Below are 15,646 nucleotides of genomic sequence, written 5' to 3' on the forward strand. Positions count from 1 at the left end.
AAACATAAGAAATGAGGACATGAGAAATATGAAGACAGAACTTTGGAGAATTCCAACATTTAGAATAGCAGGATTTATACATAGCTAAATCAATGATTGCTTTAAAATCAAAGGGTGGTTAAAATGCCCCTACACAGAAAATGTACATGACTATATTGCTATGAACCAAATCTTTGTGTTCCCCAAAATTCGTCTGTTGAAATCCTAACCCCCAATCAGATGGAATTAGAAGGTGGAGGCTTTGAGAGGTAATTGGGTCAGAAGGGCAGGGCCCTCAGGCTGGGATTCGTGCCCTTAAAGGAAGACAAATGAGAAAAATTTTTTTCTCTCTGTCTTTGTCTCTGCCACACGGGGAAACCAGGAGAAGGGCCCTCTCCAGAATCCAACCATGTTGATACACTAAGCTGTACCCTCCAGCCTCCAGAAATGTGAGAAATAAATGTTAATTTTTTAAGCCACCCAGTCTATGTTATAGCAGACAAAAGACATAACCAAACATAGTAAATTAGAAATGACAAGCAAATGACTACGCTAAGACCTAAATATACATAGTAAATTAGAAATTCATTTAAATTATGTCAACATGTTATAAAGTCTATTGTGTATAAAATATATTTGTGTATAAAAATATATGTTTTATAACATGTAGAAATAATATAAATGATATGATAATATAAATATATACACACACACCCATATGCATGCATATTTTTGTTTTTAATAAAAGCCAATTAATAAGATATAGAAATAAATCTAAATAGTACACATAAAAATAAATGTCATTCTGCTCAGATTCAAAAGTGACATGAAGGTTACTGTTATTTAACCTTATTTTGAAGTTGATATTTCTGAGAGGTCATTGATGTGGCAATATGTGTAGCATTTTTCAAACCAACCAATTTATATTTTAAGTTTTGATGGCACTAAAAATATGAAAAATGCAAGTGACCCCCTCTGTGATCTAGTGGACTAGATTGTAATTCAGGAATGTCAGGATTCTCTAAGACATTTTAAATTGAATTCAGGTTTGCATCTCCTTCTTTGTCCTCAATTCATTCAGGCTATGTTTAGGATGGGCTGCAGCTTCCATGCTGTTTGCGTCACCATGGAAAACATTAAGAATATGCTTTCGTATTGTTAATTTTTTCTAAGAAATAACTGTGCAAAGAGTTTCTCAGCTTTTTATTCAGGTGATTAGAGATTTATTTTTGTGGAAAACAGACAAAGCTTTACTGCTGTCAACCCAAAGATGGAGGGATGCTTCTCCTAGCACTGAAAGATTCACATATTCATGCATGTATCTTCTTTTATTGTAGATTGGTAGCTAATTGCAAACTTCTACTTTTAAACAACATTCCATATTAGTGAGCTCAAGGCCTTCAATTAAACAAAAAATTACCTTATACACTTGGCCAAAATACATCTACTACCTACAAAGTCAGTCAAGCAATAAATAAACATCTGTTTTGTTTAATTAGACCAAATTTGAGTTATAAATTTCTCTCACTCAAAAACAACTTCACTTAAAGAATAAATAGTTGATAATTCTACCCCTAGTTCAATCAAACACTGGAAGACTCATCATCTTCAAAATCACATATCCATTGTAGAGAGCATGAATACAAATCCACTATCTAAAAATCTGTTTTAAAAAGTTATTTTTCTGTTGTAGATGATGATTTTCATAACAGAAGATGAAACTTCTTTGGGGACTGTTGATGATCTCTTAGGTGTGGGATGAATAAGTCATGTTTGGAGCTTCTAGCATCAAAGGTGTTCTATCTGTGAAGATTTTCTTTATTATTTTTAATCCAATTCCTTTTTTCTTTTTTTTTCTTTCTTATTATTGACAGAGAAACATGTCACCATAGTAAGAAACATCTGTGGTCTTTCAAGTGTTTAAAAGAAACTCAAAAATTGAAAAGTGTCTTTGATTCCATCAGTGTACTCATAGGGATGGCAAGCCAAAGACTACTGTGAGAAAGTCCTAAACTTGCACCCACATACATGCTGACTAGAAATGGCAGAGACTCTAATTACTGATTCTTAAGAACTTGCTCTAAAATATTAGCAGAAACATTAACATTTCTGGATTAGGACCCAACAATTGTCTCATGGTGGAAAAAAATTGTTTTTATTTTTTCTTCTTTCTTTACACCCAAAACAACAAAGGCATACAATTTCATCACATTCCCTCAAAATTGTGGTCATTTATTTTGCTTTCAATAAATTTGGTAATTGTTGGACTACAGAGAAAATTTGATCAGGATTGCAACAAAACTTCTTTCATAGTAAATTATGTATTGCATTAGACAGAGTGAAGCCAGAATAGTGTGTGAAGTCAAAGACAGTGACAAGAAACCATTAGACGACGGTGACAGATGAGCTAAAATAAGCATGGTCAACACCTACCAGACAGTCTATTAAAATACCTCCACGGAGTTTATTTTGACTGTATTTGAGATCTTCTTATAACATACTTCTGTAATCTGAAGAGTGTCAGCTGAAAGTGCTGTGGCTTGAGGCATACAAAGGAGAAGACAGGAGTCATGAAATACAGAAAATGTCCAAGACACTTGGTAGGAGATACAAGGAGCTTTATATGGTGAGGAAAACAGGGTGGTAGAAAGTTTAAACTGCCTCCTGGGGGTCAAGTGATTCTCCCACCTCAGCTTCTGCAGCAGCGGGAATTACAGGCGCGCACCAAAACACTCAGCTAATTTTTATACTTTTAGTAGAGACAAGTTTTCACAATATTGGCCAGACTAGTCTCGAACTCCTGACCTCAGGTGATCCATTCCCCTCAGCCTCCCAAAGTGCTGGGATTACAGGCATGAGCCACTGCGCCCAGTTAAAAAAAGTTTAAACTTTTGAAAAGAGAGAGAAGGCTGGGCCCGGTGGCACACGCCCGTAATCCCAGCACTTTGAGACCAAGATGGGCAGATCACTTGAGGACAGGAGTTTGAGAGGACCCTGGCCAACATGGCGAAACCCTGTCTCTACTAAAAATACAAAAATAAGCTGGGCGTGGCAGTGGGCACCTGTAATCCCAACCACTCCCGAGGCTGAGGCAGGAGAATCACTTGAGTCCAGGAGGCAAAGGCTGCAGTAAGCCGAGATCATGCCAATGCACTCCAGTCTGGGGGACAGACTTTGTCTCAAAAAAAAAAAAAAAAAAAAGGCTAAAGAAAAAGAGGAGGCAGAATAGAGTATGTTTATTACAGAGAAGAAGCCAATTAATACATTGAGGACTAGAGAGAGAAATTGATTAATTATTAGAGGTGAAGATCCCTAAACAAGGTTAAAAATTGGATGCTGGGGTGAGGGGGCATGGTTTGAAATAGAAAATAGAAGCAGAGCGGGACCAAGATGGCTGGCTAGAAGGAGCAGCCTTCGAGGCTCCCATCGAAAAAATATAGTAAGGGTGTGAATCTTTCACTGGCAACCAAGGTATCCAGGTGCTCTCCTCAAAACTGGCTGGAAGGCTGGCGTGACCCATGGAAAGAAGGAAGGGCAGTATGGTGCATCGGGCCACCTGAGAGCCACACGGGGAAGGGGAAGCCCCTTCCCGAGCCAAGGGAGGCGGTGACTGAGCCACTACCCAGCCGGGGAAACTGTGCTTTTTTCCATGGAACTGTGCAACCCACAGATCAGAAGACCCCACTAGCAAACTCAAGTCACCAGGGCCTAGCGTGCCAACTCCAGAAAGCATGGAATCTTACAGCCTCTCAGCGGGAATCTGCTTAAGCCTACCAAACTCCCAGGGGTAGCGGCGACCAGCAGCGGCTGAGGCTGCCTGCTGTCTAAGCCCTTCCAGCTCCTTGTGGGAAGGGCAGCAGCCAGCAGTGGGACTCCCAACTGCCTAACACACTAAGCTCCCTGGGCGGGGGAAGGGCAGCACCCATTTCTGTAGCTCCAGGCTGCACTTTTCCCCTGCTGGAGCCAAGGAGGCTGGACATCTCAGTCCCAAGGCTTGTCCCCACAGCCCAACACACTAGCTATGGCAGTCTGAGGCTAGAGATCCTCTTTTGACCTAACCCTGACCCATCCTTCCTCAGTGGGTGGGGCGTCCCTGCAGGATCTCCAGTAACTCTAGCCAGAGGCTCAGGGACAGAATTCGGATCTCTCTTGGCCTGAGCCCCTATGGGGAAGAGTGGCCACGGTCTCTGTGGACCAGCAGACTTAGCCTCTCCTCCTGGTAGTTCTGAGGAATCCAGGCAGTACAGACAAGTGGGTTCCCCCCCAGCGAAACACACCCTCTCCACCAAGGGACAAAGTGCTTTGTTAAATGGGTTCTGCGCCCCATGCCACCCAAATGGATAAGACTCTCCAACAGAGGTTGTCAGATGCCCTATACAGGAGCAATTCTACTGGCATCATGTTGGTGCCCTTTGAGGCTAGAGATCATAGAAGAAGGAGCAGGCACTCTTCTTTTCTGCTCTCCAGCCTCTTTGAGTGACACCTCCAGGCACCTGGGCGGATCAGATGAATAGGGCCTGACGTGAACGGCCAGAAAACTGCAGCAGCCCTACATAAGAGGAACCTGACTATTGAAAGAAAAACAAACAAGGAGAAGACAACAACAATAGCATCAACAACAATAACAACAACAAAAGGCCCCCAAAAAGCCTCATCCAAGGGTCAGCAGCCTCAAAGACCGAAACTAGACAAACTCACTAAGATGAGAAAGAATCAACAAAAAAGTGCTGAAAACTCAAAAGGCCAGAGTACCTCTTCTCCTCCAAATGATTGCAACGTCTCTCCATCAAGGGTGCAGAACTGGACAGAGGATCAGATGGACAAATTGACAGAAGTAAGCTTCAGAAGATGGGTAACAGAAAACTATGATGAGCTAAAGGAGCATGTTCTAACCCAATGCAAAGAAGCTAAGAACCTTGATAAAAGGGTAGATGAATTGCTAACTAGAATAACCAGTTTAGAGAGGAACATAAATGACGCGACGGAGCTGAAAAACACAGCATGAGCATTTCTTGAAGCATACACAAATATCAACAGATGAATTGGCCAAGCAGAAGAAACAATATCAGAGTCTAAAGAAGACCTTACTTAAATAAGACATGCAGACAAGAATAGAGAAAAAGGAATGAAAAGAAATTAACAAAGCCTACAAGAAATATGGGACTTCATAAAAAGACTGAGCCTACAAGTGATTGGAGTACCAGAAGAAGATGAGGAGAATGGAAAAACACACTTCAGGATATTATCCAGGAGAATTTCCTCTACCTAGCAAGGCAGGCCAACATGAAAATTCATGAAATACACAGAACACCATTAAGATACTCCACGAGAAGAACAACTCCAAGACACAAAATCATCAGATTCTCCAAGATCGAAATGAAGGAAAAACTGTTAAGGGCAGCCAGAGAGCAAGGGCAGATCACTTACCACAGGAGCCCATCAGACTAACAGCAGACCTCTCAGCAGAAACTCTACAAGCCAGAAGATATTGGGGGCCAATATTCAACATTACTAAAGTAAAGAATTTTCAACCCAGAATTTCATATTTGGCCAAACTAAGCTTCATAAGTGAAGGAGAAATAAAATCCTATCCAGACAAGCAAATGCTGAGGGGTTTTGTTACCACCAGGTGTGTCCTGCAAGAGCTCCTGAAAGGTGCACTAAATATGGAAAGAAAAAACTGGTACCAGCCACTGCAAAAACACAACAAAACATAAAGACCAATGATACTATGAAGGAACTGCATCAACTAGTGTGCAAAATAACCAAAAGGCATCATGATGACAGGATCAAATTTACACACAACAATACTAACCTTAAATGTAAATGGGTTAAATGCCTCAATTAAAAGACACAGACTGGCAAATTGGTTAAAGACCCACCAATGTGCTGTATTCAAGAGACCCATCTTATATGCAAAGGCACACATAGGCTCAAAATAAAGGGATAGAGGAAAATATAACAAGCAAATGAAAGCAGAAAAAAGCAGGGGTTGCAATCCTAGTCTCTGACAAAACAGACTTTAAACCGACAAAGATCAAAAAAGACAAAGAAGGGCATTACATAATGGTAAAGGGGACAATTCAACAAGAAGAGCCAACTATTCTAAATATATATGTGACCAATACAGGAGCACCCAGATTCATAAAACATGTTCTTAGAGAACTACAGAGACTTAGACTCCTACACAATAATAGTGGGAGACTTTAACACCCCATTGTCATTATTAGACAGACGAACAAGACAGAAAATTAATAAGGATATTCAGGACTTGAACTCAGCTCTGGATCAAGTGGACCTAGTAGATGTCTACAAAACTCATTACCCAAAATCAACAGAATATACATTCTTCTCAGTGCCACATGGGACTTATTTTCAAATTGACCACATAATTGGAAGTAAAACATGCCTCAGCAAATGCAAAAGAACTGAAGTCATAAAAAACAGTCTCTCAGACCACAGTGCAATAAAATTAGAACTCAGGATAAAGAAACTCACTCAAAACCATACAACTTCATGAAAATTGAACAACCTGCTCCAGAATGACACTTGGATAAATAATGAAATTAAGGCTGAAATCAAGAAGTTCTTTGAAACCAATGAGAACAAAGAGAAAATGTACTAGAATCTCTGGGACACAGCAAAGGTAGTCTTAAGAGGAAAATTTGTAGCACTAAATGTCCATGTCAGAAAGCTGGAAAAATACCAAATTGACACCCTAACATTCACAATCCTGAAGAGCTAGAGAGGCAAGAGCAAACATTTCCAAAAGCTAGCAGAAAACAAGAAATAATTAAGATCAGAGAAAAATGAAGGAGATAGAGACACTAAAAACCCTCCAAAAATCAACGAATCCAGGAGCTGTTTTTTGAAAAAATTAACAAGATAGACTACTAGATAGACAAATAAAGAAGAACAAAGAGAAGAATCAAATAGACACAATAAAAGATGATAAAGGGGATATCACCACTGACCCCACAGAAATGCAAACTACTGTTAAAGAATACTACAAACACCTCTACACAAATACTCTAGAAAATATAGAAGAAATGGATGAATTCCTGGAGGCATACACCCTACCAAGACTGAAACAGGAAGTTGAATCCCTGAATAGACGAATAACAAGCTCTGAAATTGAGGCAGTGATTAATAGCACACAAACAAACAAAAAAAACAAAAGCCCAGGACCAGATGGATTCAAAGCTGAATTCTACCAGAAATACAAAGAGGAGCTGAAACCATTCCTTGTGAAATTATTCCAAGCAATTGAAAAGGAGGGACTTCTCCCTAACTCATTTTATGAATCCAGCGTCATCCTGGTAACAAAACCGAGAAGAGACACAACAACAAAAAAGGAAACTTCAGGCCAATATTCCTGATGAACATCAATGAGAAAATTCTCAATAAAATAAAATATTGGCAAGCCAAATCCAGCAGTACATCAAAAAACTTATCCACCACAGCTTTATCCCTGCAATGCAAAGCTGATTCAACATATGCAAACCAATAAATGTAATCCATCACATAAATAGAACCAAAGACAAAAACCACATGATTATCTCAATACTTGCAGAAAAGGCATTTGATAAAATTCAATACCCATTCATGTTAAAAACTCTCAATAAACTAGGTATCGATGGACATATCTCAAAATAATAAGACCTATGTATGACAAACCCACAACCAATATCATATAGTATGGGCAAAAGCTGAAAGCATTCTCTTTGAAAATGGGTACAAGACAAGCATGCCCTCTCTCACCACTCCTATTCAACACAGTATTGGAAGTTCTGGCAAGGGAAATCAGGCAAGTGAAATAAATAAAAATATTCAAATAGGAAGAGAGGAAGTCAAGTTGTCTCTGTTTGCAGATGACATGATTTTACATTTAGAAAACCCCATCATCTCAGCCCAAAAACTTCTTGAACAGATAAGCAATGTCAGCAAAGTCTCAGCATACAAAATCAATGTGCAAAGACACAAGCATACTTTTGCATCAACAATAGGCCAGCAGAGAGCCAGATCATGAATGAACTCCCACTCACAATTGCCACAAAGAGAATGAAGTATCTAAGAGTACAGCAAACAAGGGATGTGAAGGACCTCTTTAAGGAGAACTACAAACCACTGTTCAAGGAAATAAGAGAGGATACAAACAAATGGAAAATCATTCCACCCTCATGGATAGGAAGAATCAATATATTGAAAATGGCCATACTGCCAAAAGTAATTTATGGATTCAATGTGATTCCCATGAAACTACCACGGAAATTCTTCATGGAATTGGAAAACCTTATTTTAAATTTTATGTGGAATCAAATAAGACACTGTATAGCCAAGACAACACTAAGCAAAAAGAATAAAGCTGGAGGCATCACTCTACCTGACTTCAGACTATACTACAAGGCTGTGGTAACCAAAACAGCATGGTTCTGGTACCAAAACAGAAATATAGACCGATGGAGCAAAACAGAGGCCTCAGAAATAACATTACACATCTATGACCATCTGATCTTCAACAAACCTGACAAAAACAAGCAATAGAGAAAGATCTCCTATTCAGTAAATGGTGCTGGGAAAACTGGGTAGCCATATGCAGAAAACTGAAACTGGACTCCTTCCTTACACCTTATAGAAAACTTAACTCAAGATGGACTAAAAACTTAAATGTAAAACCCAAAACCATAAAAACCCTAGAAGAAAACCTAGCCAATACCATTGAGGACATAGGCATGAGTAAAGACTTCATGACAAAAATGGGAAAAGCAATTGCAACAAAAGCCAAATTGACAAGTGGGTTCTAATTAAACTAAAGAGCTTCTGCACAGCAAAAGGAACTATCATCAGAGTGAACAGGCAACCTACAGAATGGGAGAAAATTTTTGCAGTCTACCCATCTGACAAAGGTCTAATATCCAGAATTTAGAAGGAACTTAAACATATTTACAAGAAAAATCAAACAACCCCATCAATAAATGGGCAAAGGATATGAACAGACACTCCTTAAAATAAGCCATTTACACATCCAACAAACATGAAAAAAAGCTCAACATCACGGATCATCGGAAAAATGCAAATCAAAACCACAATGAGATACCATCTCTTGCCAGTCAGAATGGTGATTATTTAAAAGTCAGGAAACAATAGACACTGGTGAGGCTGTGGAGAAATAAGAACGCTTTTACACTATTAGTGGGAATGTAAATTAGTTCAACTATTGTGGAAGACAGTATGGCGATTCCTCACGGATCTAGAACCAGAAATATCATTTGACCCAGCAATCCCATTACTGGGTGTATGCCCATGGGAATATAAATCATTGTACTATGAAGACACATGCATATATATGTTTATTGCATCAGTATTTACAGTAGCAAAGACTTGGAACCAACCCAAATGCCCATCAGTGATAGACTGGATAAAGAAAATGTGATAAAATACACCATGGAATACTATGCAGCCATAAAAAGGAATGAGATAGGTCCTTTTCAGGGATATAGATGAATCTGGAAGTCATCATCCTAAGCAAACTAACACAGGAACAGAAAACCAAACACCACATGTTCTTATTCATAAGTGGGAGGTGAAAATTGAGAACTCATGGGCACAGACAGGGGAAAAACACACACCAGGACCTGTTCGGGGGGTGGGGGTGAGGGAAGGGAACTTAGAGGATGGATCAATAGGTGCAGCAAACCACCATGGCACACCTAGACCTATGTAACAAACCTGCACATGTATCATTTTTTAGAAGAAATAAAGAAAAAAATAAATAGAAAATAGAAAATGGGAGAAAGAACCTGCCAAACCAATCTATAAGGATTGAGATAAAACATTGAAGATCTAATTGAAAAAAAAAAAAAACATATATTTATCATGACACCAAATTTGAGGCCATGTGTTTCTCTAGTGATTTTTCTTTAATGATGTCCAACAGTGTGAATATCAGTAGAGAATACATAGGCATTTTCTAATAGGTATATTTGAACACTTAGAAAGTACAAGACACTGTATGGAGTAGAAAAAAAAAAAGACCCTTGTCTTCCGTAGAATTATGTAGTCGGGCATACATAGTTAAATTAGTTTCAAAAATACATAGTACAAAACAACAAGGAATAATTGATCTCCACATTCCACATCTGGACAAAAGATGTTTATGTGATTTAGTCTACTCTTTAGTTTAGCTAACTCCTCCCCCTCAGCTTTTCATATCTAATAACTCATCCTCAATGTATCACACATCTGTACCTTCAGGTAGGAAAGCAATTATCTATTTAAATGTATTTTGAAAGAAAAAATGAATTTTTTATCTGTATGCAACAATATTAAGTAAAAACATTATTTTGCCAAAGGATTTTTGTCTCTCCTTAATTAGTATTTGTGAGTCCGTGCTTCCTCCGTGCTCAGTGTAACTAGGTGTAACATTGATAAGGAAGGCTCTCAGGTGTAGTTCTAGGTTATCACCATAAGATGGCGATGCTTTGAAATACACTGCATTTTACCCCCAAACTAAATTCAACCTTATGAAACCAAACTGATTATTGATAGTAACACTTAAAATCATTTAAGATGGAGGCTACAGTAAGTTAGATATCGCCTTAAATAAGGTATCAAAACAGCAGTTAAAACCCAGATTCTGTTATGCCTCTGCTTATTTTCTGCTGTTCCTCTTGGTAGCAGTCATGGATTGATTTAATTTGGCACCTCAAACCTGAACTCAGTCATTCTCTCTTGCTGCCTTAGTGTTTGTATACTGTCCTAGTTGATCTTGCCAATTTGAGATTTGAGTAAAGCCAGTAAGTGTCAAAGTCTTTCTGCTAACCTAATGCCCTGCTTAAACTATTTTTTTTTTTTTCTAAATAGTGATCAGACTCTAGGTGACAGGAAGAATCTATCCTTTCCTAAAGCCTCAGATAAGAGTGGATATGGTTTAATACTGTGTTTGCTTTAGTAAAAGCAGTCAAATAATATCTCTGACAACTAAAGTCTCTTCACAAAAGGAGCATATTTTAAGGCAGGCACATTTTCAATCTGTGTGAGAATTTTCAGAATATCATTACAATAATTTAATAGGTGAATTATATTGATATAGTTAAATACATTTTAAAAGTTAACATTATATTTCAGCATTCTCATGCATACATTTCACATATATATATATGATCAATAAATACAAATACATTCTGAAAGTGCTCGTTTATGTAATGATAGTAATAGCATTAACTGTATGTTTGACACTATGACAGGTTTAATTAATTATATTTATTTCATTATTTAATTTACAATAGATGGATGGAGTAGGTTTCATAAGCCTTTTTTACAGATGATAAAATACATGCTGACCATGATTTTGAAGATTGCACAGACAATAAATGCCTTTGCTGTGTTTCAAACCCACGTTAGCGTATCCTTATACCTATGCTGCTTTTCATTTTGCTATACTAAAAATATATAATCTTCTCATGCTTTCTTTTTAATAAAGATGGAAATCCAAATATCATTTCAACCATCATTGATTCCAAGTTATTGTCACATAACGGAAGACCTTCGTATTATAATCTTTCCTTAGTGTTCAATGTGAAAGCAATTGCTTGCCTGACCACTCACTGAAAAATCTTCCCACTTCAAAATAAATTTTAAATATAATTCAAGTTTCTATATTTCAATACATTAAAGAGCATGCCTTAATATATTTGAAAGCCATTTTGTTTGATATTACTTTGATTTTAAGTTTCAATTCTCAAAAGAACAAACTCTGAATCATCTCTAGGTTCCGTTTCCTATATGAAAAATACAAGCATGTTAGTGCAATAATCCCGACTAATTCTATAGATTAATGTTTTTAAGGGAGGCATCATTCTATTAAAGTGTGGTTTGGTTTCGCTGTGTGTATAAAACAGGTCATGTTTGTTAGCTAAAAAGCTATTTCACAAAATGTGTTAAACAAAAATGTTAATGTTAACTTCAACATTTTCTTCTAATTGCCATTTATAAATATAAACTTAGCCAAACTACATGCCTATTCAGCTTTGATTTTTGTTATTCTAAGCAGATCTTCATTGTTCACTTACAAAAATTTCCAAGATTTATATGTTGATACAGTCTCCTCCAAATAATAAATAAACTGTGTTTTTCTCTGATTCTTATGAAAAAAATTCTTTGGCAAAGTCTAATTAGTACAAAACTAATTGTTCAGGGACATAGAGCACCAATATTAAGCAATACAAACTGTATCTAGAAAAGAGGCTGCTCAGGACTTAGATTCATGGACATTCTAGTACATCCAGATACAGTAGGAAAATGCATAGAGCTAAGGTTAGCATGCTATGCTGATTACATGAAGGTCAATTTAGCACCATACATGCTAAAAGTCTAGACAAGTCTTGATAAGACATTCACTTTCAATTGTAAAATCACAGAAGGGTTCAATTTAGGCTGTTTGCAGGTCTTCTAATTTAAGATGAATGTCATGGGTGAGCGTCGTGGCTTCATTTTAGGAATATGGTCATACAAATAATAACTTAGAAATTAAAATTCTAACTAAAATTTAAATTAGAAAATTTATTATCATGCATTTATGTTGTTGGAAATAGCACATGATCTCGTATCTAGCTAATAGCTAGATCTATGAGAGAGAGAAAGGTGGAGATACAGACAGATAGATATTGATGATATAGATATCTATCTCTGGCTCTTGGCCTATGATCAGATGCCCTGGTTCTCCTATTTTTTTCTCCTTCCTTTAAAGAAGTACTACCTTGAGACTTCAGCTGTCACCTCCATATGAATATTTAAAAGGACTAAACCTAGATTCTGCTTCCAATGCCCATGTCTGAGTTTAATACCTATTTAAACTTATTTTCTGTTGAAGGTTTCTATTTTAATCATCCTTCTTTTTCTCAAACTGAAAATGCTAAGACATTTATCTCTCAAGACCTCGTCTATATTTTCTGCCTCTTTCATTTTTCTGCCAATTACTTCAGTTAAAAACCTCTCAGTTACTTCTAATTCAACTTTTCTTTCATCTGTGTCTTAATTTTCTGTTGATGGTTTAATAAATCACCTCTAACATAGTGGCTTAACACAGCACAAATGGATTGTCTTATAGTTTGGAGGTCAGAAGTCCAAAGTGGATCTCGCTAGGCTAAAATCAGGATGACGGCGGGGCTTTTGTCCTTCCGCAGGAGAACATCTTTTTACCATCCTTTCCAGCTTCCGGAGGCCACCTGCATTCATTGATCTGTGGCAAACTTGCAGCATCCTCAAAGCCAGCAAGATGAATCTAGTTATCACACTGGCATTTCCCTGGTTCTCTTTCTTATGTCTCTCTTTTCCCCTTTTGGGGACATTTTGCCATTATGTTTGCCCACTCAGATAATCCAAGATAATCACTCTATTTCAGGATAAGCTGATTAGTAACCTTAGTTCTATTTGCAATCTTAACGCCTTCTTCGTCATGTAACATGACATATTCATAGATGACAAGGATTAGCACATGGACATCTTGTTTACTGGGGGGCAGTACCAGTGCCTACCACAATCTCCCATCGGTAAGTAACAATGTCATAGAGATTTTTTGTGTTTCACATGAATTTATGATCCAGTAGCCTGTCTTCTACTCATTATCTCTTACACATGTAATGTTCAGATTCCAAAACATCTAATTTTATTTTCTAAGTTAGAAATTAAGAGGTCTGTTTCCAATCCTGCACCACTAATTAACTTTATGTCTTTTCTGGGATCTAAATGTTGCACCTCGCCTCCCCCCATATTTCTATGTTAAAATATTAATCACCAAGCTGATAATATTAGAACGTGGGGCCTTTTGAGAGATGATTATGGGAAATGTTCCACATGAGGATGCGGTGAGGATGCTGCAACCTAAAAGAGGACGCTGTAATCTTGGACTTCCCAGCCTCCAGAACTGTAAGAAATAAATTTCTGTTGTTTGTAAGCTACCTAGTCTATGATGGTTTGTTATAGGAGCCCTAATGGGCTAAGACTGCCTTATAAAAGTGACTTAAGATTTTGGACTTTCTTATAGATAAACCAACATTATTAGGCTAGATGACTTATAGGACTCTTTCCATTTGTTAAATAATATATATTTCAGAATAAATAATATAATTATAATTGAATTGGATTATCATTTCTTAAATAATGACATATGAATAGTCAAGTCCAAATGTACTATGTGTATAGTCAAGACAAAATTTGAATGAAATGTCTTCTCTTTAGTCGTATAAGAAATTGAAATTTCTTCCGTGAGTGTTTCTGTTAAGAATGATGAGGCAGAATGATTCTATCTTTTCAGTGGTAAAAATACTCTGAATGTTCTGTTCATAGGAGAGAAAAGATTATTTAGATGCATTTTTTTCAAACTTTTTTCATAACATTTCTAAACTTTTCTAACATTTCTAAACATTTCTAGACCATGACTTTATTTGATAATATTAGTTAATACAATAGACTTAAGTACTACAGATAGCATTTCTCTTTAGGTAGTGTTTAACATGACAATTTGGCTACTACAATGAAAAATATCCAATTATAACAAAATGCTGTGACTGCCTGGGAGGCAGTAATATGATAAAAATTAAAAACTGCATTTAGTGAATTTTTAACATACAGTAATTTTTTTATACCCACAAACAGAATCACCTCTGGAACAATCTCCAGACTCTGTTAATAACATTAAAAATTTACTGAATTTTATGAATATGAAATATTCATAATTTGTATCCACATTAATTTATCCTTTGCATGCCTCTAACATTAAGTAATTTTGAACTAAGGAAATAATATTAGCCATTTTTTTTTTTTTTTTTTAGAAGAACAACATCTCGGCCGGGTGTGGTGGCTCAAGTCTGTAATCCCAGCACTATATGAGGCCTAGACTGGCGGGTCACGAGGTCAGGAGATCAAGACCATCCTGGCTAACACGGTGGAACCCTGTCTCTACTAAAAGTACAAAAAACATTAGCCCGGCATGGTGGCAGGCGCCTGTAGTCCCAGCTACTCGGGAGGCTGAGGCAGGAGAATGGCGTGAACCCGGGAGTGAGCAGTTAGCTGAGATCACGCCTCTGAACTCCAGCCTGGGTGACTGAGAAAGACTCTGTCTCAAAAAAAAAAAGAAAAAGAAAAAGAAAAAGAAGAAGAATGACATCTTAATTCTCTTTCTTTCTTTTTTTTTTTTGGAGACAGAGTCCCACTCTTGTTGCCCAGGCTGGAGTGCAATGGTGCAATTTTGGCTCACCGCAACCTCTGCTTTCCGGGTTAAAGCAATTCTCCTGCCTCTGCCTCTTGAGTAGCTGCAATTACAGGCGTCCACCACCATGCCCAGCAAATTTTTGTATTTTTATTAGAGATGCGGTTACAGCATGTTGGCCAGGCTGGTCTTGAACTCCTGACCTCAGGTGATCCCCCCACCTTGGCCTCCCAAAGTGCTGGGATTACAGGCTCAATTCTCTTATTTAGTTGCTACTATTGTTAATGTTCATTGTGGTTCCTTGGACTAGAAGATTATAGGACTATATTTTTAAGGTGTCATAATCTAAACATTATTGAATTTATGGAAAGATGTAATTTTCCTACCATCACATGTGAAAGAAAATTGCAGTTTGTGTTTGAAAGGCATGTCCCCACCTTAGAAACTGTAAATTGTCAT

General features: G+C 37.4%; 1 protein-coding gene across 1 annotated transcript in view; it reads right to left on the reverse strand.

Moving 5' to 3' along the window:
* LOC134732761 (histone-lysine N-methyltransferase PRDM9-like) overlaps positions 1-15,067 on the reverse strand; it is a 344,587-nt gene extending 329,520 nt beyond the window's left edge. Inside the window, exon 1 of the mRNA XM_063619571.1 lies at positions 15,059-15,067. The gene's annotated coding sequence lies outside the window, so the exon portion shown is untranslated. The remainder of the gene's footprint in view (positions 1-15,058) is intronic.
* Between the last annotated feature and the right edge of the window lie 579 nt (positions 15,068-15,646).

Source organism: Symphalangus syndactylus, chromosome 16 (assembly GCF_028878055.3).
Source record: "Symphalangus syndactylus isolate Jambi chromosome 16, NHGRI_mSymSyn1-v2.1_pri, whole genome shotgun sequence".
Taxonomy (NCBI): Eukaryota; Metazoa; Chordata; class Mammalia; order Primates; family Hylobatidae; genus Symphalangus; species Symphalangus syndactylus.